This window comes from Anolis carolinensis, chromosome 5, assembly GCF_035594765.1.
Source record: "Anolis carolinensis isolate JA03-04 chromosome 5, rAnoCar3.1.pri, whole genome shotgun sequence".
Lineage (NCBI taxonomy): Eukaryota > Metazoa > Chordata > Lepidosauria > Squamata > Dactyloidae > Anolis > Anolis carolinensis.
The window spans coordinates 171,597,829-171,621,848 of NC_085845.1; the positions used below are offsets into that span (position 1 = coordinate 171,597,829).

At 40.8% G+C, this 24,020-nt stretch overlaps 1 protein-coding gene across 5 annotated transcripts in view; it reads right to left on the reverse strand.

The window, feature by feature from the left end:
• The window catches only part of cacna1i (calcium voltage-gated channel subunit alpha1 I), a 372,048-nt gene extending 349,995 nt beyond the window's left edge, over positions 1-22,053 (reverse strand). For all 5 annotated transcript variants that reach the window (XM_062982915.1, XM_062982912.1, XM_062982914.1 and 2 more), the window contains exon 1: positions 20,772-22,053. The gene's annotated coding sequence lies outside the window, so the exon portion shown is untranslated. The remainder of the gene's footprint in view (positions 1-20,771) is intronic.
• Between the last annotated feature and the right edge of the window lie 1,967 nt (positions 22,054-24,020).

Sequence of the window (24,020 nt, forward strand, 5' to 3'; positions counted from 1 at the left end):
GTTTGTGCTGCTGATGTTCGTTCTCTTCTCATAACAAGGTCGTACCACCGTGGTCTTGCTTTCTGCATTTTCTAGCTGATCGGTTTTATTCCTATTTGTTTTCATGACTGCTGGGTTTTTATAGTTGCTGATTTTGTCAAATATTCTGGTATTTTAGCTACAATATTGTGGTATGGCCTAGTATAGGATGAGATCAATGGGGGGGAGGGTGACACTATGAGTTACATTTCCTATGTTGGGAATAGGTGCAATAAGATCATCTTTGGTTGTACTTCCAATTCTACAATACTAAGATTATTTCACCTTTCAACTCACACACTAGGATGCTTTTTATAACATATTATACAAACTCAGAAATTAAACGCAAATGATGTATGCATATTTTTCATATGTGCTAATTATTTTATTATAAATGCTGAAGCACTAACACCTGAGACATATGATCGCCAGTGCAAAACTACCCTCTTTTCGTTTCCTTATTCTAGAAAGGATTTCTTCTGCAAACTATTAACATGCTCTGCTTGAGTTGAATGTCTCTTTCATTATTAAGGCTACAGAGGAGAAAAGTGAGTGAAGACAGCTAGGAGGAATGGCTTGTTTATTATGATACTTTTACCCACAGCTATAGAGAGCTGGGCAGCTCCAGCCACACTATGCTTTACAAAGCTTTGTACTTAACAATACAATACAACAAAGGTATGGAAAGCAGCCTTGTTAGCATTTCTCTCTCTTCTGAAGCAGTTTCAAAATCAGGGTTACATTCAGTGGTCTTGCTACTGGGGATTCACCACAGTTAAGAGCAGGGTCTCTTGGTAGCATTGAAATACACTTTTAAAGCACTGACCGGTGGGGGCAAGAACAAGCCTAGTAGTTCAGCAAGGATATTTAAAAAAGGAGAGTCACTGCATCAGAGAATCACTGCATCAAGCAGATTATCTATTTGCACAGTCTAAAACAACTCATTAGAGGTTGCATGAAAGCAAAGGCAGATTAACCCTTTTGGGAACGGTGAAGCTGAAAGCACTCTCGATTGAGAATGGCCCCTTTGCATCCTGCTCAGAGAAAATCCTTCAGCCAGCCTACCTCCGATTCTAAACTGATCATGCTTTGTTGCTTCTGAAGCCAACAAAAAGTAATGGAAATCATGGGCGTTTGGAGGGGAGGATGGGACAGGGATCAGAACATCTGAAGTCGGGACTCTCATTAGCTTTAAGACAGTTTGTATTACTTGCCATATTTGGAGTTTATCACACAGCATGAGATAATGTACAAAGACTGTAATGCAGCATGGTTGGTTAAGAAAGAATCAGGTAGCAGGTGATGGGAAAGACCATTCAACTGTGGAGAATTGCCACTGCCCATTGAAGGAAACAAAACTGAGCTAAATGAGCAAAATAAACTGATTTTGTATGAGGTAGCATCTGACTTTCCTAATTATTTTGTTGCATGACATAAATAAAGCCAATGTGATCCTGCCCTGTATCTTTCACACTAGACAAACTAGTCAAATGTGGGTTAGGCAAAACCACGTTTAGGTGGATCTGTAATTGGCTAAGTGAATGAACCCAAGGAGTTCTCACCAATACATCTTCTTCATCCTGGAAAAGGACAAGTGGAGTGCCATAAGCAGGATTCCTTCCTGAGCCTGGTTCTGTTCAACATCTTTATTAATGACTTAGATGAAGGGTTAGAAGGCATGATCATCAAGTTTGCAGATGACACCAAATTGGGAGGGATAGCCAATACTCCAGAAGACAGGAGCAAAATTCAAAACAATCTTCACAGATTAGAGAGATGGGCAGAAACTAACAAAATGAAGTTCAACAGGGACAAATGCAAGATATTCCACTTAGACAGAAAAAATGAAATGCAAAGATACAGAAAGGGGGGATGCCTGGCTCAACCGTAGTACTTGTGAAAAAGATCTTGGAGTCCTTGTGGACAAACAAGTTAAACATAAGCCAACAATGTGATGCCACAGCTTTAAAAGCCAATGGGATTTTGGCCTGCATAAATAGGAGTATAGTGTCTAGATCCAGGGAAGTCATTCTGCCCTGCTATTCTGCCTTGGTCAGACCACACCTGGAATACTATGTCCAGTTCTCTGCACTGCAATTGAAAGGAGATGTTGACAACCTGGAAAACGTCCAGAGGAGGGTGACTAAAATGATCAAGGGTCTGGAGAACAAGACCTATGAGGAGCGGCTTTAAGAACTGTGCATGTTTAGCCTGCAGAAGAGAAGGCTGAGAGGAGACATGATAGCCTTGTATAAATATGTGAGAGGAAGTCATAGGGAGGAGGGAGCAAGTTTGTTTTCTGATGCCCAGGACAATGGTTTTAAACTGCAGGAAAGGAGATTCCACTTGAACATCAGGAAGAACTTCCTCACTGTGAAAGCTGTTCGGCAGTGGAACTCTCTGCCCCGGAGTGTGATGGAGGCTCCTTCTTTGGAGACTTTTAAGCAGAGGCTGGATGGCCATCTGTCGGGGTGCTTTGAATGCGATTTCCTGCTTTTTGGCAGGGGATTGGACTGGATGGCCCACAAGGTCTCTTCCAACTCTGTAATTCTATGATTCTATGACAGTTATACACTTTGATACACTTGAATTCCCATGGACAATAACGCTGCCCTCTCAGAGGCTCTTGGTGGCAGTCCTTTTCTTGTCTACAAACAGCCCCCCAATCTCACATGGCTACTGACCTACAGGACACATAGCACAGATGGGGAGATGGGAACAAGACCTTGCCACAAACCCAGATGCCAACTCAGTCAACACCCCTACTTGGGAAATCAGATCCTAGGACCATAGATCAATCACATTATCCATAATACGAGAGGTACATTCAGTTGCTCATTCTCTAACATGATACATACTATCCTCCATCAACAATGTAGAATGCCCTTCTACATTGGACAAACAGACCAGTATCTGTTCCAGGGGATAAATGGACATAAATCAGACATTAGGAATGGAAATACACAAAAGCCAGTTGCAGAAGAGTTGAATTTCCCTAGACATTCCATCTTGGATCTCAGAGCAGGCAGATAAATGTTGGGACTGGAGAAAGTTCAACCTTTGTCCAAATCTTTTTAACATTCATACTGCTAGCAATTCAAGCTATTTCACGTGCACAGGGAAAGTAACAATTTACCAGTGTCCCTTAGAAGACTTGGTGAAACAGGGTGCACAGTTACCACAATTCTAGTCACTTATTTTTCCTACTCAAAAGAGGAACAATAGCAGGATTCTTTGATGCATGTCCTAAACACTGAAAGACTAGGATAGGGATAAAAATCAGTATCCAAGGAGGAAGACAAGGTTTGAGGCTGAAAGAATTGTGAAGTACGTGGCTATGGGCCGTAGGAGTGGAGATGCCACCATGAATAAAATTATCTGTTTCCTCCACTGTTTTAGGGCCTCTGCCAACAATGGTGCTATCAACGCTGAACATACTTGATATGGTCCCACTGAAATTTAATAAAAAAGCTCTTCGAGCCAGTGATTAATGTACTCATCATACCAATTAAATATGCAATGATTTTTGCCTTGATGCAAATGTCTTAAAAATAATTTCTCCATTTTTAATGACACTGTTCATCTGCAAAAAAATACAGTTAGGTGTCACATAACCAACCAAGCCAATCTAGAAGCAATGAGGTGGAAAACATATTGATAAGCAGCATCACCAGCACTGTAGGGTCCCCTCCACCTTCTAGCAAATGCATCATGTTTTAAAAAGGCCATATTTTCAGTGACTAAGAAGAGACATTATCTCTTGATATGAAAAGAGAGGAAAGAATGCTCAGAGAGAGAAAGATATCTGGGAGGAATGAGAAAACTTTGTGAATGCTTGAATTAGCCTCTACTCTATACCAACAGATATTATGTTGTGTTGAAACTGACTGCCTGAATGGGAAAAATCAAATATACCAAATTCTCCAAACATTCTCAGCAGGTAAGGCGAATTTTTCCATGCTGAAAGCCAAGTTGAGAGTATATGGCCTCTCACCACATATCCTAGCTACTCAGTATATATTCATGACATGTAAACACACCATGAGTGAACACTTCTATTATCCCAGTGGCAAGGAAAAACACATAATCACAAAGGATGCTAACTGACCAACTTCTGTAATAACCCAGTATCACACATAAGGTTTATAAATGCAAAAGCACCCTCAGTGGTAGCTAGGGCAACCGATTGATCAAGAAATGCTAGCTGTGGTTTTATACTGACATACAGAGCCTCCTTGAACTCAGCTGATGAGTAGCAATATGCAGGATTGCCCTAGTAATGTCTAAATTAACCTCAGACCATATTTTTTAAAAAATACTTTGGAAGCCCCTTGAAAACATCCCTTTCTTGATTATTTGTCTTTGGCTGGAAGGGATAATCTTTTCCATTACTTAGGAATAGAAAAGAGCAGTGTCTTCACACACAAGAAGAAGCCAAAACACATTAATCAAGTGTCAACAACTTCACTAAAAGGAGAATATTCCAAAAGGTGACAGAAGACTTGAACAGAAATGATCAAAGATCTGCACTGTAGGAAAAGTGAATTCATCTAAGGACTTCATCACACTTACAGTTTGATCCATAGCTTCTGTAGTGAATCTGTGGGGCAGCAGGGCAGTAGGACAATCCCGTTGCCCTGTGCCTCGAATCGCCCACAGCAATGCTTCTCCATCACATGTGGGGAAGTGTCACCTTGTGCCTCCCCCCCCCCCCATGCTGTCCCCATTGCTGCCTATAGAACACGGGAAGCTTCCCGTGTTCTGGGCAGAGTGTCCCAGGGCAGTAGGACAATCCCGTTGCCCTGTGCCTCAAATCGCCCACAGCAATGCTTCTCCATCACATGTGGGGAAGTGTCACCTTGTGCCTCCCCCCCCCCCCATGCTGTCCCCATTGCTGCCTATAGAACACGGGAAGCTTCCCGTGTTCTGGGCAGAGTGTCCCAGGACCTTGAGGCACAGTTCATCTATGGAGCCCCACTGGAAGTGAGTGTTCATCATATGATGGGTGTGGGGGGGGGGGGCGCGTAGATGAAGTGTGCTTGTGAAGATCCATGTGATGAAGTCATAAGTCATTAAGCAAACTTCCTCTTATTTAATATGTATGTGTTCTGCCTGTAAACTTATGACGACCCCATTAATTTTGTCAAATTTTATTAGGCAAGGAATACCTCGAGGTTCCTTCCTTGTCTGCAGTACCTGTTATCCCTTGATGTCCTCACATCCAAATACTACCCAGGGCTGATCTGTTTTAACTTCCGAAATCAGATGGGATCTGGTGCCTTTAGGTTATTTAAGGGAGTAACATTATGACACACATAAACTTTTTCACAAGGATAAATGTGAAAGTGCTTGATAATAACCTTAGGAAAAAGCAAAAACGCTTCTCCTGGGTTTTTTTATGCTTTTCTTCTTCTTTTCTTGCATCTATCTTACACCTTACTAAGTTCGGAGGTCTCAAAATTGACAATCTCTACTCTCTGCTCTCATGTCCTAATAAACAGTTTTAAGAGGGGTAGCCATGTGAATCTGCTGCAGCAAAAACAAGTTTAAGGTACTGATCTGAAGACATGTGCAAGAGAGGTTATGCCATAATAAATTTATTAGCCTTTGAAGTCTTTCGGACTCCTTGTTTTTGCGCTGCATCCCCAATTATTTTATATTTCTATCTGATAACTGCTGCCTGGGTTTGAGGATTTTTCCCTCCTTTTTCCTGAATATGTACTTATATGAAGAAAGCATGTTAATTTCACAGCAACAGGTAGCTAAGAGGCCTCTGGCTTTCTACTTTCCTGTTTTAAAATGAGTTGAGTTTGCTGTCAGAAGATTGGTGAGTGGATTTTTGATCCCTCTGAATAAAGCTGGTCCTAAAGCAATGGAAAACTGCTGCTTAATAAAGCTGGTTGACAGAGGGAGATAGAGATAACCTGCTGATGAGGAGAAAGTGGATAAGACACAAGAAAGCTTCTTCAGACACGAGTTGGCAAAGGAGCACCTATGTATCACCTGTTTTTGCCCTCTTCAGATATATTTGTTTTTACAATCTGCTAGAAGACATTTTATGATTGAGTACTGCATCACAATTAACAAAAGTGATTGTGGGGCAACTGAAATATCAAAGAAAGAAGTGGCAATATAGCTTTGTATAAGAAGTATGAATATTTTATTGGAGAACAGACTGACTATAACTCCCACAATCCCCAGCCAGCATGATCATGGAAGGATTCTGGGAATTGGAAGCCTTTTTTCTGACCTTCATCAATATCTACTGAAACACCACAAAAGTAGTGCTGTCATCATCTACAAATGGATTCACACAACACATTTCCATGCTAGCTTATGCATTTATGTGGATAAGTGGACTAGCTAATTGTGAATATAATTAGAAGTAATGAATATGAATGAAGCGTAACCTCTTCCAGCTAGCCAATGCTATCAGAAGGTTTGAATATCAAGTTTTTCTTTTTAAATGTGGGCCCAAGAACAATCAAGAATGTTTGCTTAAAGTTGAAAATATTGTGCAGACCAGTTCAGAGTCTGAAGTGCTTGATTGTAGTCTCAAACACATTCTCACCTTTGTTCTGGAATGTGGTGAGGAACTGACAGCTAATGACTCCAACAAAAATTCAAGCCAAGGAAGATCTGAGTTTGATTCTTGGCACCACAACCTGTGGCTGTAGTTTAATTACTGGCTGCTTTGTCTCAGCATTATAGCCTTGCTGATTCACACAAGCTTTTTAGCGTTCAGGAAACAGAACAGAATGCACTCCAAGTGATTACTGAATCCACTCTTCAACCCATGTGCTTCACCCACAAACACAGACTGAGATGTGTGACTCACAGTCACACTCAGAGACACTTTATAACCACAAAATTACACAATGCACTTTTGATTAAGAGAAAATCACCACATTGTGGCTTTCCCCTATTATTATCTGCTATAGAGAAAATAGATTTGAGGAAGAAGAATAGTTTTTTCTGCTGATGTAGATCTATCAGAGGTAGTTCCCTCCCTGTTCTATTTTTTCTATGGGAAAAAACATAAACACAATTTTGAAAGTTAAATAGGAGTCATTACTGGTTTCTCATTTGGGGAAAATGAGATGGACAGAAACAAATAGGCATAAACATTTGATACTTGATATGTAAAATCTAATGCTCATTTGGACTGGTAGCCAAGAACTATTTACATTGCTTCTTGATGGTTCCCTGTCCAAATGCTCTTCTGATATTTTTTCGCCAAAATAATCCTCAGGTAGCATATTTTGGTTTCTCATCCTGCTTGAGACATGAGTATCCAAGTTAAATTGAGTATATCCAACCCCTCACATCCTTCTTTTTGTTGCTTCCAGAGGTGTTTCCAGAGATGTTGGAATGCTTACATTGACTCCTTCTGTGTTCCCTCATGGCTTCTTACAAGGTTTTAAATCTTAAATCTCTCTGGAATCTACAGCATCATGGCTATACGCTGATATATAGGTACTGCTGTGTTGGTGTATGGGTGGAATTCAAAATGTAATGATACAGAAAAGAATTGCTGTGTTAGGCAAGCACTAAAAAGCAGTGTTAATTGATGAGAATAACTCAGAAACAGAGAGCCAAAAGAAGTGTTTTAAATTGTTGAACATCCAAGCAGTACATACATACACTAATAAAAAGCCATCTTATTCTGGCACATTGAGCTATCCTGGTCTGCATTTCCCCACCAATATTCAGTGTAGCACACAATCCTTAGGATGTTCTTCTGTGCAAGTCTTACTAAAAAGAATGAAACTGTTTGTAAGACTTAAGGCTAATGAATGGGATTTGCAAAAATATCCAAAAACATCCAAATAAATTGTACTCCGTAAGTCAGATTGGTCTCTCTCTGTCTCCATTTTCCATCTTAATGGCTTCCAGATCCTGCCACGTGATCTAAGCTTGGTTCTGGTACCAGGTGCTGGGGAGTAGGGAAAGCAGGGATTAGTGGACACTGGACACAGTGTCATGCAAACCTGAAGCTAGTTTGTTGCCATCTTTAGGTTCTGTGAAAGCTACTGTTCCATCATCAGCTTTGAAAACCCAATGAGAATTTAGTCTGCTAGTGCATATCAATTAGACAGAAAATGCCATGCTGTGTTTTCCTTTACACACAAAATATCTTAGGTAAGCACTTGTACTTCCCTTAGATTGGAGCCTAAAATGAAGCAGAATTGTGCCAAGATCTCCAGCAGATTTTTGTTTTGTTTTCTGAACTTTATTTGCTTTTTGTGGATGAATCATGTAATCAATGAGTAACCAGAACATTGTAAGCTGGATCTTTGACAAACATTCCAGACAACCTCTTGAGTATTTTTGCTGGTTCCCGCTAAGTTACTTTTAGTTTATAGCAACTCTCCACATTAGAGACTTTGTATTGAAAGGGTTAATTCAGGGTGGCTAGAGACAAAGCAGACAGTTAAAGCTTTTCAAATGTTCAGAAAGTCTGTGATTGCACTGGCAGAGGAGGAGAGAGAGAAACAGCTAGGGAATGAGGGAAGTTGGAGAGAAAGATAGGGAATAAAGGAGGCTGAGAAGAGAAAGATAGCTAGGGAATGGGAGAAACTGGAGAGAAAAATAGCGAATGAGAGAAGTCAAGGAATTAGAGTTAAAAAGGGAAGAATCAAAGTTGGAGAGAAAGATAGGCAATGAGACTGTAATACCTTGGCCATATCATGAGAATTTATGACTCACTAAAATACAACAATGCTTTCAAAGTTAGAAGGCAGTAGGAAAAGAGGAAGGTTGCATTCCAGGGAGACTCAATCAAGGAAGCTACAGCTTTGAATCTGCAAGGCCTGATAGGATTGTTGACTTGGGTGACTTGTAGATCTCTCATTCATAGGGTTGACAGCAGTAAATGACAACAACAACAACCTTTACGCTTGAAGCACAGCATCTACAAAGTACAAGAGATCAAGATACACCAGTTTAAAATAAATTCAGCCTGGAGAGAGGGCGATTAAGGAAGGAACAGGTTGGGAATCACCAGGAAAGCTTGCGCTGTAGTGGCCTGCAGCAAAAACAAGACCTCCGTCTCTCCTGCCTGCTGTGTTCCTCAAACATCATTTCCAGATCAGTCTCCTTCCACAAGATGGATAGTTGCCACATATTTGTAGATTCCTATCACGTCTCTTCACTTTGCCAGCTATACATATTTAATTCTTAATCCTTCGTTATAAATTAATCTTCCAAGCCCTCTGGTCATCTGCGTTCATCTTCATTAAATCCCTCTAATTTGCCAGTATCTTATAGAAAGTAAAGTGCTAACGATTAAATGCCGTATTCAGAGAGAGGTCACAAGCACAGACAGGAAAAGGGAACATTCACACTGGGATAGCATCCCCAAGGTCTGTGCCTCCAGTTGTGGTGGTTTGTTTTTTAATTGTTCATCAAAGCAAAAGCTCATGAGTACATCACAGTAGTCTGCTCTCATACCTCTTGCTTCAGGATCCCTGCCCTGGCATTTTAGCCTTTGAACACTAGTGCATGACATTCTTAACCTTATTTATGGCTATTGTTTATCTTCTTTCCATAAACATGAACATTTTTTTAAAGAGCCAAATCTCGTGAGATTTCTCTTCCCTCTCCCCTCCTCCTCTTCCTCCCTGGTTGTCATTCTATTGCAGTAGATCTAGGAGTTTGATTCCAGAACACCCCATGGGCACCCAAATGCACAATGCTCAATTCCCATGATATACAGTTTCATAGTAAAATTGTGCCCCTTATATAAAATGGCTAAATCAATGTTTGCTTTTTAAAAAATTAAAGCCATGGATTGTAGGATTCATGGGTGAAGAATATGTGCTTTTTGAGAGATGACTGTATTTCTATATCCTTGACATGTTTGAAACATATCCAATTTATCATCATCTGCAACATTTCATTAACTATTTATTTATTCCTTCTAGATCATTTATGAAGATGTTAAACACAAAGTAACCTGAGGAGGAGGACATGTTGGTTCTCAGGAGGGGAAGGGTTGGAGCTGTCTTCATTGCCATGTGCCTCAGGCCAGACTACTAAGTGTTGGCAGGAGAGAAAGAACAGAATAATAAGCACTTTGCCTCCTTTCTAATATACCTCATGACTACTACCTATTCAATGTGTGAGGAAGCAGTTGTTTTCTCCAGGCTTTTGATTAATGTCGGGTGGTTCAGCTGAACACGATTTAGTCTCTCCCCCTACCCTATCCTCCTTTTCTTACAATATTTTGGCCTTCGACTGTATACTTGGTCATTGATGGAGGTATCTTTCTGCATTGCCTATAATGTGGCCTGTGTCATCCCCCCCCCCCCCCCCGCCAGCCCAGAGATTGCCTGCTTCACCTGACATCAGAGGATCAGATCAATCCATGACAGGGCCATGTTAACCTTCAGGCTCAATACTCTACAGAGAATAGTATTGCTCGTGGAAGGTTTATCTAAGAGTGAAAAGTAATCACTTTTTGCTTTCCGGATAGTTTTCCATCAAATGCTATAACATTTCAGTGGAGTGGCTGATCTCTCAGCACCAGTCATGGGGAACAGGGACCATGTTTCCAGCTGAAGGACAGTTTGAAATATCAGCAGGCCACTAAGACACTATTTTTTAATAGAGAATTTCAAGGATAGGATAAGTTGGGAATGGGAGGAATGTATGCTTGTTTAAAGGACCTCATCAGAAAGGCCAGGCAAGGTGTCCCGCTTCGTCTGGCATCGTGGCAAAAAGAAAAAGGCAGCGGGGTGAATCTGACACCCCAAGCACAGCTCCCTCTTGGCAACACTTTCCCCATCAGATGTGGGAAGCGTCACCATTCTGCAGAGGCCTCAGGAAGCCTCCCATGTTGTGGGGGAAGCCTCCGGACATGCTTCCACCCCGTTTGGGGGCAGGGGCTCTGCTGAATGTCACATGACGTCATGTGATGGCCGGTGTGGGGCTCCATCCCCAAGACAGGGTAAAAATGCCCTAGGACACTAAATTTACCCCATCTGAGGAGGCCTTAAGAGAGAGGAGATAAGGAAAGACAAGAGGACTTGTGCTATCCAAGTAAAAATGAGTCCCAGAACACAACTTCAAATCTTGACATCTGCTATAGACTTGTGTGTCACTCCAGGATCCATTGATTTCACTGTCTGTATCATCCAAATGCTCTGCTTCTGTCTAGCGCTGGCCAGAGGTGATGAAAGCTATAGTCCAACACATCTGGGGGGAGTCAGTTTAGATAAATCTGTTCTAGCAATGGAAATCATATTATGCCAGTATCACTGCTGGGCCATTATGATGCACTGTTCTTTGGTGCCAATATGATCTGTCCCCAGACAACAGTCTTTTCCTAGGCTTCTCTTTTACATCCAGCTGACTGGTTGAGATTGGCATTTCTGCCAGTGCGGACATAGAATCAGCTGTGCCAGATACTTGGAATGAGAGACGTTGGTTGTTATATCAACTCTCTGTCTATTGATTCAGGGAGACCTATTAAAATAGCTAGCAGATTTCCACCTATGTCAGGAAAAAAATCCTTATAAACATTATTTGCTGAGAAGAGTTGCATCTCTGACAAACAGAATCAATAATAGTCAAAGGTGCAGGCAGTGAAAGCAACCTCATTCAAACACTTTGATAGCTATTTTCATGCATGAAGTGAGACTTATCCACTCACCTATTAACCCATCAAACTTCAAACATACCGAATCATGAAGACAGAACAGCTCAGCTACCTTTAGGAAAACATTTACATTATGATGCCACTTGAATTTACCACAGGCCCTGTCTCATTCCACAGTAGTTAAAGTGGGTTAGAAAAGGATGTGGCTAGGACAAGGGTCTTCGCTTCCAGTTTTCTGAAGTGTAAGAGATGAGTAATTATTCTAATCCACTTTAAAGACTGTGAGCACACTCCAAGTTAATTCATCCAAGATTTTTGTTTAAAAAAAGATAGGTAAGTTCAGGATTGCAAAACTGTTTCATAAATATTCACTTAAAGAGCAAAAGAGCCAGCTACTTACCAGCCTAAATGTGTGTGCAACAGTGTAGCCAAAATGCCTTGGCTTCATAAAAGCAATCGTGAAACTAAATGAAGAAATAAAACTCAATTTTAATAATTACAGAGAGAGGCAGAGGTAGATACCTACCCCACATCTACTTATTTGAGCTAGAAAACTATTGCTGTGCGATGATCCCTTTATACATTAAAAGAAATCGTGTGGAAAAGATAGAACAACCCTGCAATGGTGATCTGCCTGAGGAAATAAAATAATATCGATAGAGAGGGAGATTAATATGTTTGCTGTGAATTCCCTTGTATTCCAACTGCAAGTTAGAATCTCTTTTTAACCCTTATTGTTTAGCTCTGGGATATTATCTGACACATTTCCAGAAGCTGTGGGTCTTTGGTTTTCCTGCAATAAGCCATCCAACTATGGTAATACGTATGTAGTCCTTAAGTGGAGCCCCCAGTGGCGCAGTGGATTAAACCCTTGTGCCGGCAGGACTGATAACTTGAAGGTTGGGTTGCTGACCTGAAGGTTGCAGGTTCGAATCAACCCGGGGAGTGTGTGGATGAGCTCCCTCCATCAGCTCCAGCTCCATGCGGGGTCATGAGAGAAGCCTCCCACAAGGATGATAAAACCATCAAAACATCTGGGCATCCCCTGGGCAACATCCTTGCAGACAGCCAATTCTCTCACCCCAGAAGCGACTTGCAGTTTCTCAAGTAGCTCCTGACATGAAAAAAATGTGCCCTATGTCAAAATTAAATGATCTTGCTGTTTTTGGTGCCACCAAGCCACATATTTAACAATTTTGCTGCAATAGCTGGATTCTTAGGGGTAGAGTGTGTGTGTATATGTGTGTATGCATGCCACATCCTGCCCACAGCAGCACTGCAGTGTTCCCCCATCTATTTCTATGTTGAGACATCCATTAGAACAGGCATAGGCAAACTTCGGCCCTCCAGGTGTTTTGGACTTCAATTTCCACAATTCCTAACAATCTCAGGCCCCTTCCTTTTCCTCCTCGACTGCTTAAAATATGCCATTACACACAATGAAAAATCAAGATTTGGTTTTTGGATTTTAAAAATATTTTCAAAACATGGATGGTTGGATTTGTTGATACAGAATCTGTGGATACAGATAACTGACTGTAATGAGCTAATTTGATGCTCTGTGTCTAAACGTCACTTCCAATTTATGGCAACTCTAAGGTAAACCTGTCACAAGATCTTCTTGACAATATTAGTTCAAAGTGGGTTTCTTGAGGCTAAACAAGGGTTGTTTGCCCAAGGTCCTCCAGTGAGTTTTCGTGGCTGAACAAGGGTTTGAACCCTGGTTTCCAGGCACAGTTCAATTCTTAAACCACTGCACCATGTGAGCTCTTACCCAATTTTAGTACCAAATGGAATATACTCATTGAAATTGATGGAACCTGTACATCATTGGATCTGCTCCAGTTGGAAATAAAATTAAATTTAGTCCAAACAACACAAATATGACTTTAAACGTTTCCTGTCTAAGCCTGAAACTAATAAAATTCATAACAATCAATTATTTTGTCAAATGCTTTCATGGCTGGAATCACTGGGTTGCTGTGAGTTTATCAGGCTGTATGACCATCTTCAAGTAGCATGTTCCAGTATGCTACTGGAACATGGCCATACAACCCAAAAAAACTCACAGCATCAATCATTTTAACAGTGCTTTTACTCTACCTCCCCAAAAGCACATTTTATTTTTTTAGACTTCCAAGCAAATCTAAGATAGACAACTGTTTTTAGCGACTGAGGTTTAAGGCTGAGAATTTGATGTTCACAAGGTATGTGATGTTTATAAGCAAGAGCACTTAAACTGAAAAGCTTTAGACTATTGCCCATTGCTTTGCATTTCCTTTAGTGAATAATACAGAACTCATTTTCAGTCCCCAGTACTGAGATTATGTCGATAAATTCCAAGCAGCATAACAATTTAGATATCATTCCCACCCCCAGGAGAACTGCATCAGCCCAAAGGAAGTCAAATGAGGACACAGTTTTGTCCCAGATTTTGATATGTCCGTTTATATGGATACCTGCACATTTAGACGTAATGGCTGCAATTGAAATAGAAATACAAGGCATCTCCACACAATAAGGGAGACCCATTTGTCTTCCTGTCCAGTCAGCTAGTCTGGTGTTCCCTGTTTACATGTTAAGTTCAGTACTCTGGCTGGTATGTGATTCTTCATTTTTGATTAAACAAGATCAGATTTGGATTGGATCAGAAACATTGCTGAACAACAAATTTTTATCAGCCCTAGCCAGTGTAGCCAATGGTGACATGTGATATGAGCTGCAGTACAGTAACATCTGATGGAGACACATTCCCTGGTAACAGAGATTTCAGAGGACTGTTATCTGGAGTCTGTCAAGAACAATGCATGGCTTCATTATTTCTAGCTGAGTCAGACACTACATTTGGAATGAGATTATTCAGTTTTACTAATAGCAAGAATGAGAAGAATGCCAGTATACACCACCACTGTGATCTCATGGATAACTCAGTAGGCTTAGTTCAGCAGTACATTCACTAAGTATCTTCTGTCACTCACCATAATGACAATCAAAGTGGCAACCCCATGCATAAGCTCCTAGCCCACCCTGAAGCCCTGGTCATTATATTTTGGCCCCATTGAGGGAGCACATTGTAACTGTATTTTAATTTTTGTTATGGTTTTGAATTGTATGTTCTTGTTTTATGATTATTTTTTTTACTATGTCTAATTTGTTGTATGGTTTCTTTTCAGCAATTGAATGTTTTGCCATGTTGGAAACTGCCCTGAGTCCTCTCGGAGGACATTAGGCTACACCTGCTGGGAATTTATCATATTGTCATAATAGTCTCTGAGCTGGATACTCAGGTGATGCTAGATGGCTGATGGGATGGTATTAAGTAGGATTTTAATATTTCAGGGTCTGAGCTCTCTCCTCTGGTGCTTAGATTGGGGAGAGGAATCTCAGATTAAAAGTGCTGCCTTAAAAAGTGTATGTGTGCACATTCCTCATTTGTTAGACTTGGTATTCTTTATATTCAATAATATACTCTATGCAAATGTAGCTAATGTTTAATTACCTCACCAGCACCTGTTCCCTCTGACACTGCAATTCGTTATCCCTGATTCTCAGAGTTTTTGCAATGAAATTTCAAGGCCTAAGATAAGACCTATCCTGGCAACTGTACTACTAATGTCCTGGGAAAGGTATGTTCATGCTGAATTGCATGAACGGTAAAATCTCTACTTATTTATTTTATATCCTGCTTTTCTCTTTTAGTACAGGATCCAAGCTAACTTACAACATAAATTAAAACAGAACACAATTAAAAGCAGTATGTTATAACATTAAAAAGCAAATTTAAAACTATTAAATAAACTACCATATTGAATTCAAGCACTAAATGAAAAATTCTAAAACATTAAAAACAAACTGTCCAGAGCATATTAAATAAAAAGAACAGCATATATGCCTGTTCCATTAAGCCACATCTGTAGCTAATAATAAGAATAGCCATGTGTTTTCTGTTTTAGAACCACAGAATTAGAGAGTTGGAAGAGTTCACAAGGGCCGCCCAGTCCAACCCCCTGCCAAGCAGGATCATGGTGTATGAGTCTATCGATAGCATGAATGGTAGCTAATGATACCTATGCATGAAGAGGAAAGGTGTCACTAAGAATGCATCTACACTGTTTGTTTAATCCAGTTTGAAACCACTTTAACTGCCATTAGTAAATGCTATGGGATCCTATAGAGAAATCTAAAAGCCTTGCAAAACTACAATAGCCATAATTCCTATACGCTTCAGGTCCAACCTATCTTTGAGACTGCATCTCCTATGAACTGGTGTGGGCCTTGAGATCTGCTGGGGAGGCCCTTCTCTCGGTCCCACCACTGTCTCATGTACGGTTGGTGGGGACGAGAGAGAGGGCCTTCTTGGTGGTGGCTCCCCGGCTCTGGAATGCCCTACCTAAAGAAATTAGATTTGCCTCCATTCTTTAAGCCTTTCAGGCGAGTTTAAAAGCATGGCTCTTCAGACAGGCCTTTGACCCTGTGTATGGTCAGCTCAATGGTCCATCTATTATGTCACGTCACACTTTGATTTTTACTGCAGATAGCCAGCTTTACTTGCATTTTAGGAAATGTTATAATTTTTACAATTTTTACAACTTTATTAGCTGGGATTTTATGTGCGTTGTTTCTATACTTATGTCATTGTGTATATACTTATGTATTGTTGTTTATATATGGCACTTGGAGTGCTTCTGTGAGCCACCCTGAGTCTCTTCGGGGAGATGGTGACAAGCTACATATAAAGACTTATTATTATTACTATAGTATTGAACCATGGCAGTTAAAGTGGTGTCAAATTGCATTAACTTTACAGACACCTCTAACTCTTTGTCTTTGCGTTCCTTTCACAGATAAGAGAACTAAGTGAGTGTTTTTTTGATCTAACAAGTAGAACACAAGATGAGTTTCATCCATCAATTAAGAAGTTAAATTGTGTGGGCCAAAGTGACAGCAGAGCCAACGGGGAGATGTTGGAGTCTAAGATCTGGAAGGCAGTGTCCTGTCCGTCCATAAGCTTAAGCTGCAAACTCAGTGCTTCCCAACCTAGGTAACACACATATTCTACTATGTGGTTTAAAGTGAAAAAATCATCGGAGGTGATGAGAAATTACATGATCATATTTATCAGCTTAAAGCAGGGACATCTTTTGGCTTTCGTGTTAAAATGAAACTGTGCCACTCACAGAGAAGCATATTGGCTCAGATACAACCCCTAAGTAAAAAAGACTCAGAGTCAGGAGTTGAAACACTGAGCCACTTTTGAGAAAAACCCCATTTACGGAAAATCAGAGGCTGTTTTTTTTGTAATGAAGTCTGCTGCATTTATAATTATGGATCCAGTGGGAGAAGCTTTTGTTTTTTTAAAAAAATGACTGTTTCTTTTCTGAAATGGGAAGTAAACAGGAATAAGAGCCACCCACGTTTCTGCATTTCAAATAAAAGCAGATATATAAATGACTTATTTGCATGGTTCTGCCTGGTGACTGGAATTCTAGGCCCCTCCTCTTTTTTTCATCCACTCCATCCCCCAGTCGACAAGTGATACTTCATCTTCTTCCACATTTGTCTGGATATTTGAAATGCGTGCTTTCCTTTGCCTGAACAAATTTTATATTAATTTTTCAAGAACCGATGATTAACAGAGCCAAGAGCTGTAGGACAAGGATGAGTTACATCAGATCGAACTGAACAGTTTCAAAATCTGAATTTGATGGGAGATGCAGGGATAGTCAGGATTAAAATGCAATGAAGGTGGGTGATGTTGGAGCAATAGGGAAGCTCAGGAATGTCAAAACAAGTGGAAATGAAGGTCAGATATTGAGGTGCATTGACAAACTCAGAGGGAAATGAGCTGGGGAACAGCAGGAGTTTGCCTAGCAATGCAGGCACATGTACTGAGAGACTTAATACACAGAGTTATTGACTTCACTCATTTTACAAGTCTCGAAATTCCTCCTGGTCTCACACTCTCTGCACCTTCCTCAATAAGTGAAACAGTACCTGGCAATCTTGCAAAACACCAAAGCGACAGGTCTCTAGGTTCTCTGTTATACAAATGCTTTTGAACTGTTTACAGATCGAACATCTCTGACTACACAGTTTAGATCACATCTCTGACTAAATAGATAAAGGGAAAGATGTGAATCATATGGCTGCCTGGTAGTTATTGAACTGAGGACAGGTGAGTTTTTTGCAATCTCTCCTTTGGGTTGTGTCATCTCTACTAATTCTCTAAGTCCCCCTCCTCTCCACTGCCAAGATATGCCACTTGAACTAAACACAGCGAGGAGGGCCAGGTGTGCTGTTCTGAATTCCTGGAAGAAATGGCACGATAGAAGTTTAACAAGCAAACAAACAAACCAAAGTAAATGGAGCAGCACAGAGGTATGGCTGAGGCCTCCATGAGTCTGCTGTGTTGCACCAATGTGCCTGACACCTCAGAAATCCACGACTTCTCATTCTGCACAACCTGCTCTTTCAGTCTGCAGCAGGAATATTTCTAAGTATCTCTGTGCCTACAACTATCTAGACTATTTGCGAAATTCCAATGTTTCACCAGTCATCTGGATACAGAGAATGGGTCACTAACATTTGGTACGTATTTATCCTCTCCCTCGTATTTGCCTTACACATAATTGAGATTGCACTTCTAGAACCTAAGAGACAGGGTGTGAAAGAACACTTTAAAAGATGACATAAACGAATAATTCAGTCCTGATGAGTACTCGTTCTTCTACTTGGAGATAAACACTTTGCATACAAATGCAGTTTTTTGACAGCCAACGTGGAACAGTGCTGAACATGGATAGTGAATGCGTGAGTTCAGAGATTCCTGGTTAGCCATGAAGATCTTCAGTATGTTTGGGCTACTAACTCTTCTGGCATAATTGTCCTGAAAAACCCCATATAGTTCACCTGAATTCCTTGGCAATCTGAAAAGATGTTCTGACAGAAGAGACAATGGAGTCCAGAATTTCTTTATGTCTGATCCATTTATTTTTTGGATCATTACCAAGTCAAGCAAAAAACATTAGATGTAGGTCCTGATTCTTGATCCCAAGTGCCAATAAGCCACTATATCAGTTAACAAGATACAGAAACAGACAGAAACTTCTCAAGAATAAACACATTAAAAGCATAGGATGTGCACTGCACATGTCTTCAGTGCTTTAAAAGTGATACACCTTTGCCACAGCAGAGTTGTAATTCAAGTAGAAAAGATCTAAAACTTTACAAAAGGGAAGCTGAGAGGGTAGTAGGGGCTACTCCTGATCACTTTTAAACACATCCGTGGAGCTTCAGGTCCCGCTTTTCTCCACAATAACATTGCAAGCCATCCTTTCTCACCATTGCGCATGGAGGCTACACTACAGAACCTGAAAAGCCAGGCGCCTGGTTTTCTCTCTGTGTGTTTTTCAAGTGCTCAGGGACATGCTTTCTAGACAGATGCCTGGCAAACCTGCCTTCCTCGTTCTTTCCAACAATAACGACACATGCACACAATGCCAGCAGTGGTTGGATAACAACTGCCTCCTTCTAAAAGTGGGGTAATGTGACATTTCTTCCCAAGCCAGAGTCAGGTGCACAAAGATGTGTGTACATGTGTCACTGACACGAGAGTGCACCTTCACTCTCCCCGCAAAAGAAGACGACCTTCTGGAGGGCTTAGTCTGGACTGAAAGACAATGTTTTGTTTTAAATCAAGCAAGCAAATACATTGTATGCCATCAGTCCTATGAAATCTGGTTGCTCTCATTGGACTATCCATGTTTGTTCACCCAAAACTGACCCCTGTCTCAACCAGTGATCCACTGGAGATCCTGAATGCATTTGATATGACTTTTAAAAGTGAGGGTTCCTTCTACCCCTATTGCTCATTAAGCTGTCTTAAGGTAATTGAAACACCAAAGAAGAAAAATATCCCAAACTAAGGAGATGAAAAGGGCATAAAAAAACTAGAGAAGAGCCGGAAACCCTTATACCACCACCTCCAGCACTACAATCACTAATAAGAAACCATTGATTATAATCCCACAATCTGAAGAGATCAGCAAGCCTCCAGTAACACAAGGGAACTCACAACTATTGATGCAAGATGGTAGAAGCAGCAACGAAACCCTAAACAGATGGAGACAATACCTCTGCTATCAATCTTGTTCTCCTGGGGAGAAAGGCAAAGCAAGCCACACTTTTCTTATGGCTGTTCCTTATTTTCTATGATATGATTTTTATTGAAATCATTTCCCCTAAAGTGGCAGCTACTTCTCATCTGATTATTGCTCTACCATGAAACAAACTGAATTCCCTTGAGTGTTACAAAATGATGTCGGAGGGGGGGGGGGGGAGTACAGAGACTGACAAACACTTGCCAGTGGACATGATTTTCTTTCTACGTACTCCACTTGAAAGGGGGTCTTCTAAAGGCTTCTAATAATGAGAATAATTAATCATTTGTTATATTATAAAGTACCTTCCAACTGCAACCCTCTTTGGAGTACTTTGGGGCTACCACACAGACAATTACCAGGAAATAACATCCCTCGTATGAGTGTTGTTGTTGTTGTTGATAAGAAGCCAATACTTTAAACGCAGACTTGAATCAAGATAAAAAAAACAACGGCAGAGAAGCATTTTCAGCCAAACAATCTTGCAAAAATATAATGAGATGCTTTAACCAAAAGTTAAATGAAGCGAGAGCCTCTCGCGGACCAGGGATTTCTTAACCCTTCCCACCCCCGCAGTATAGAAAATCACCCATGTCAGGTATCATATGCCCTTGGATTATTCATAGTTGCTATGACACATTTATAGACATATGAACACACGTAAGAATAAAATGTTAGTCCCACTCATATTTTTTTGGATAGCAATTCCACAGACATACCACTCATATTCTTGCTTCCCCTGGTGCATAATTTATTGTTACCTGTAGGATAAATAAATACAATGTGAACCCCTATACACACAACTTTCTGTAAAAAAAAAAATTGCCAGATTTACAGGCATACATATCTTAATCCTCCCACTTCACCCTATTCCCAAATGAGGAAACAGGTGCTAAAGTAAAAATGCTTGAGGAGGAAAGGGTTCTCAAGTTACAATTTACAAAAAAAGATGCAGGGTCTTAGATTAGCCAAGTGTGCTCATTTCCACCTACCTTTGCATGGAAGAGAAATATCCAAGGGATGCTGCCGGTGGAGGAGTAAAGTCCAGGTCAGAGAAGTTTTTAAAGAGAAAGTGGTCTGAAAAATTCCCAGTCAGAAAAAGACACCCCCAACATACACACTGTGGTCCCCAAAAGAAAACGTTGAAGATCAACTGAGTACCGGGGAGTGGAGAACATGCAGACAAGATGCAGGCAGTTGTGTTAGATCCATAGCTGTAAGCATCGAATGCACAGAGCATGGAGATAGTTTAAAGCAAAAATACATGTTTAAAAATCGTGCCTGTTCCAGATAAGGAGCCTAAGCCGCAACTCTTTCTCCCGTTCAGATCCAGGGGGCTGTGATGGTTTTGTTTCCTTAAGGATGGAGAAAACAGAGGGGCAAAAAGACAGCAAGGAAGGAAACAAGCCTCCTTAGAGAAGAGCCCAGGTGAGCCAAAGAACCAGGGAGGGAGGGGTGGAGGATGCAATGGGAGAACTTTCCTCGGGAAGCTCTTGGAGAAGAGATTTGTGTGCTGTTCTCTCTCTTTCTGCCTCGCTGTTCTTATGGTATGTTCAGTAGAGGCTTACAAAGAGGATGCATCGGGAAAGCAACAGTATAACTGAACAGACAGAAGGAGAGGGAGAGAGAGCGTGCGGGAGAGGGAAAGGAAAAATGCTGTCCTTATAGTGACACCAAATGTCTTTAGGGGAAACCTGCAATTACTGAAATGAAATTTTAAGAGATGAAGTGAACAGGGAAACTCTCCTGCTCTCCAATACGCACAGCCTTTTTGGCCCCAGCTCCCCATTGATAGCAGCAAGTTGAGTAGGGCTCCTCTCCTGTATTTGCTTCTATTCTAGCCTTCCCCAACCTGGTGCCCTCCAGCATCATTCGAATACAGCTTCTCATCCTTCCCAGACAGCTGGACTGCATCATGACACATGGGACAAGGCATTGGGTTGATGGAGGTTGTGGTCCAAGGCAGTAATCTCCTGGACTTTGCTTTCCTTCTCTGTTCCTTGCAAGGCTGGTATGAGCAGTCGTCAGGTTGGCAAAATCTATCGTGTGGTGTTTTTATGAACTCTGGGATCCTCAAAATTGAATCTCTGCAAAAGAAGCAAACAGAAGATTTTAAAGCTCAAAAACAAGAACTGAACTCATAGTCTTGCTACACAATATCCATTATCCACTCCTGCCCACTTCTTGGCTATGTTCATTTCAGCAGTATCACCCAGGGGAATAGAGTCATTTTATTGTTGGCATTGCTAACTCCCTAGGGAGAAAGGCATTCTTATTGATCTATTCCATATCATCCAGAGATCTATTACAGGAAGATCATGGTCTATTTTGTCTCCACCGGTTGTGAAAGACTAACAGGTTATGAATGTATCCTTCATAGAAGGGCTAAGCTGCTCCTCGGGTTCTTAAGAAATCACTACAAAAATTATCAAAACAAAAAGAAAATTATGTGCAGATAGTTTTTATATTCTGAAGGCAGCCAATATAATTGTTTACAAGTATATTAATGGATTCCAATGCAGGCAGAATATTGCTTATCTGAAATGCATGGAACCAAAAATGCTTTGGATTTGAGGATTCTTTTTATTTTGTAATACCTGTGTTTCCAAATATGTACACAATGAGATATCTTTAGATGAGACCCAAATGTAAACAGGAAATTCATTTGTGCCTTATACACATTTTATGCACATAGCCTAAAGGCAATTTTATACACAATAATTTCAATAATTATGTGCACGAAGCAAAGTTTATGAACCATCAGAAAGCATATGTTACTATCTCAGACGCCCATGTGAACAATTTTGGGTTTTGGAGGACTTTGGAATTCTGGATAAGGGATGCTCAACTTGTACTACATTGTAAGGGGGGCAAACCAAAGCACATCCCCCCTAAAAAACTATTAAGATTATTTTATTCTGGAGTGCTTTTCTTTATTTGAACTAAAATGCTCAGTACTTTTAAAGGGTGTTGCTGCTGATTTATGCCTTTTATCGTTGCTTTTAATTTATTCCTTTCATTTATATTTTGTTATTTTTAGGTGCATTGAAAGTTCATGTAGGTGTACTGAAAACTGTAATGGGAATGAAGTACTCCAGTAGCCTTAATACCAAAGATGCAGTTAAGATTTGCATGGCCCTCTGAATCCTATGGAGTTTATTATTAATATCTCTTGGATCTTTTGACATCAACTAGGTCCCTGGGAGAAAAGGGTTTGAACTCCCCATCACAGCCATGGAAAACCTGGTAGGTTCATCTTAAATATGGATTAAATATGAAATAGATGTGAACACTGTCTGGTGGATCCATAATTGGTTGGAAAGCCATGTTCAAAGAGTCATCATCAATGGCTGCACTTCAAACTGGAAGGAGGTCTCAAGTGGAATGTCTCAGGGTTCTCCCCCAGGGCCATTACTCTTCACCATTTTTATCAAAGACTTAGATGACAGGTTGGAGGAAATCTTTATCAATTTTGCAGGTGACACAAAACTAGGAGGGGTATTTAAGACACTGTAAGATAGGAACAAAATTCAAAAGGTCCTAGGTACACTAGAAAATGGGGCAGAAATTAATAAATTGTAATTCAGTAGCGACAAATACAAAATTCGCATTTAGGTCACAAATTCCAAATGCTCAGATATGGACTAAGAAAGGGACCTAGGGATTATTGTTGATCACAAACTGAACATGAGCCAACAGTATGATGCTGAACCAAAGAAGGAGAATAGTCCACCTGTACTCTGTGCTGATCAGGTCTCATCGGAAATCCTGTGTTCAGTCCTAGGTGTCTTATTTTAAGAGGGATTTAAAACCCCCCTCATCACAAGGGGGGTTTTTTGTGTCCTAGGACGCTTCCCCACCAGTCCAGCGATGGATGGGCATGCTGCCCATCACATGCTGCTGGACTTCTGGCAAAGGCCCTGCCCACAACTGGAGTGGAAGCATTGTATGACACTTCCCTCGCAACACGGGAGGCTTCCTGTGTTGTGCTAGCTCCAATAGAAAGTGCACGGATCCATACGGCTTCAGCATCGCCATGAGGGAGCAGTACGTGGGGTGACAGATTCACCCCGCTGCCCCTCAGTCCGCTGGCAAAGTGGGACATTTTGCCAGGCTAACGTAATACAGTCCTATGGTTGGAGCTGGATCAGGGAAAGGTTGGGAGAATGATAAGAGACATAAAAAAAATATGGGGAAAGATTGAAGGACCTGTGCATGTTCGCCTTGGGGAAGAGAAGGCT